This window comes from Ruditapes philippinarum, unplaced genomic scaffold (genome assembly GCF_026571515.1).
Source record: "Ruditapes philippinarum isolate M1 unplaced genomic scaffold, ASM2657151v2 ctg274_1_1_1_1, whole genome shotgun sequence".
Lineage (NCBI taxonomy): Eukaryota > Metazoa > Mollusca > Bivalvia > Venerida > Veneridae > Ruditapes > Ruditapes philippinarum.
The window spans coordinates 356,546-359,274 of NW_026862201.1; positions in this window are offsets into that span (position 1 = coordinate 356,546).

The window sequence follows — 2,729 nt, forward strand, 5'->3', positions numbered from 1 at the left end:
TGTTAGCATGTACTTCATTTGAATAGTTTTGAACCCTTAACATGCTGAATTTCCTACATTAGCTTATCATGCTTCCATTTTTGAAACTGTTATCAATTTTGGGGATAACAAGATGAAAACGTAAGAGTCAGTCATAGCGCCATGACAGTCCTGGTGTCCAAGTTGGTATGGCGTGTATGGAAAGGTTATTATTTGAGACAAACGGGTGGGTTCACTTTGAAAAAGAAAATAACAAACTGGCTTTTCCAAATCATAATTTGCAAAGCAAAAATTTACTGCATACAATAGTTTAAGTCCCCAGATACATGTAGAAACAACATTTAATTAACTTTTGTTAAGGAACTTCACTAAGGACCAAAATCTGATCGAAAAACTAAATTTGAATTTCTTACAAAGATCAACTTGAGCACTTACAAGAATTATGTGCGAAAGATAAAATTAATACGGGGGGAAGTCAAAGACCGGGCCCGCAAAGCGGGTCCGGGGGGCTTTTGCGGCTTGCCCGGCCTAATAGGACTACACGTGAATATTTAAAGAAAATCAAAAATTGAAAAACAATTAAAAAAATATATAATTCTAATACCCTTATCATGAAATTTTCAGTGTCAGTTCTAGTCGGGCGCGCCATTTACAATGTATTGTCAATGAATAAAGGTGGCGGGGTATTCCGATAACGGAACAAAAATCTCACTTTTTGGTTTAGTAATAATCGGTCGAGTGTTCCTTAGTGAAACGGAAGCGGTGTATGTAATATAAATTTAGGACAAGTGTCTATTCTAGGACGCGCGGGATTTGCGCGATTCCGCTAGTATTTAACAGATCGCGCACAATTCCAAATTCATGTGCGTGAAAAATCGCGCATCTATAAAAAAAGTTAAAAAAAACCGTAAAATTCCATCCCGGCATTATATTTTTTGGTTGTTTTGTTTACATTTACACCGGGAAAACCCGAAGGGAAGAGGTAACCTGTAAGCTAATTATTAATAATTTACGTACCGTATGGTTACTGGTTACGTGAGTTGACGGAAATTAACGGAATGTTCCGTATCGGACCGGAACTACGTCCGTGTCGCTAGGTCTGACAGTTGGGCGCCATTTTTACTGGTAGTAAATAATCAAGGAAAAATGAGGCAATTCCTAGGTTGGCTACGATCCTAGACTTTGAAGATTAGTTCGATTATTTGTATTGCCAATCCTTTTATAATCAATCGCGGGCCAGTTCTGGTAATTAAAATTTGTTTTCGGGTTTAAAAATTAAGGGGGGAAAACTTCTGCCTGCCTTAAATAAATATTAATCCGTTTTTAATTATTTCATCGGTTTTGAACGGCCTCAGTGTGTAAACTTTAATGCAGACGATTTAACATTGGGCAGTTTTTCATTGGCACCCTTTGATTTTGAAAATGGGGCCCCTTTTTTGAAATAGAGTGGGGAAAAAATCACCCCTATTTTTCAATTCCTAGAAATAGACACTGATACACCTTTAAAAGGAAAGAATGACAAGGTTTTTTTTTACACGACTTTTCCCTGTTCATAAGGCTTTGCCTAATTTCTATTAAATATACCTAGAAATAAATTGACAATTGTAATTTGTATTATGCGCTGAATCTTTGCCTGATTTGAGTGAAAACCGTTGCAATGTTGGTCATTTTTGCAGCAATTAGAATAATTTATTTTGGAAAACAAGGGAGTGACCAAATGATCTGAAATTTTGCATAACAAGTTTTCTAGCGGAACTTTCATCTAATGGAAACAAATCTCGAAAAAATAAATTTCTTGAACTGTCATGCCAAATAACCAAAGTGCAGTCCCTTGAACAGTTTGACTTAATAAAATAGCCTTTAATTCTGGTGTCAACAGTAAAGTTTGTAACAATGAATTCAAGTAACATTGTAGCTCCTAGGTTGTCAAGACGCTCAAGTTGACACTGTCCTCTTGGCCTGGTGGAGATGAATTCCGACTTACGACTACGAGTTTGAGCAGTCTGTTCACTTGACTGTCCTTACCCTTCAAATAAATTACCAAATACGCCTTCCATACTATCTAACAATTCATAAACTGCACTAATACTCACAGAATAACAGTGACTAAAATATAACAAGGGCGACTATTTTCTGGAAAAAATGTAAATTTCACGTCATGTCGGGGAAAGTGAAACTTGACTCCATTTTTTTGTTTGTCTTGATTGAAATTTTTTTGTCGTTATAAAATTTGGAACATGTTCTTCCCCAACGCTTAGAATTGGGTTTCGGTACACTAATCTTTTTTCTTACTGCTGGCATTTTAATTAAAATTCCGAGTAAGTCCCCTATAATAAATTTAATTATTATATTCGAATAATAAATTGAATGTTGATATTGAAATTGAATGAGTGTATTTCAATAATAAATTATTGAACTCGTTAAATAAATTCAGTACAGACTGCATTTTTTACTTTATTCGAGTTCGAGTATATAAAATTAATATTTGTTTCGTGTTTTATTAACTTATTTTCAAGAATATTTACCGTGTAAAAAAGTAGTGGAATATTACTAAGTGTTTGAAAAAAATTGATAGTTTTTGTGTTTAATCACTTAAATTTATGTCATTATGACTGATAACTGTTATATTTGATTGTGGATATATTTGTGCGTACGCTGTGATAAAACTGTTAATGGGAAACACTTTAGTTGTGCTTTTGGTCATTTTCTTTTTTTTCTTTGTTTAAATACATACTGTAAAAAATTTAATT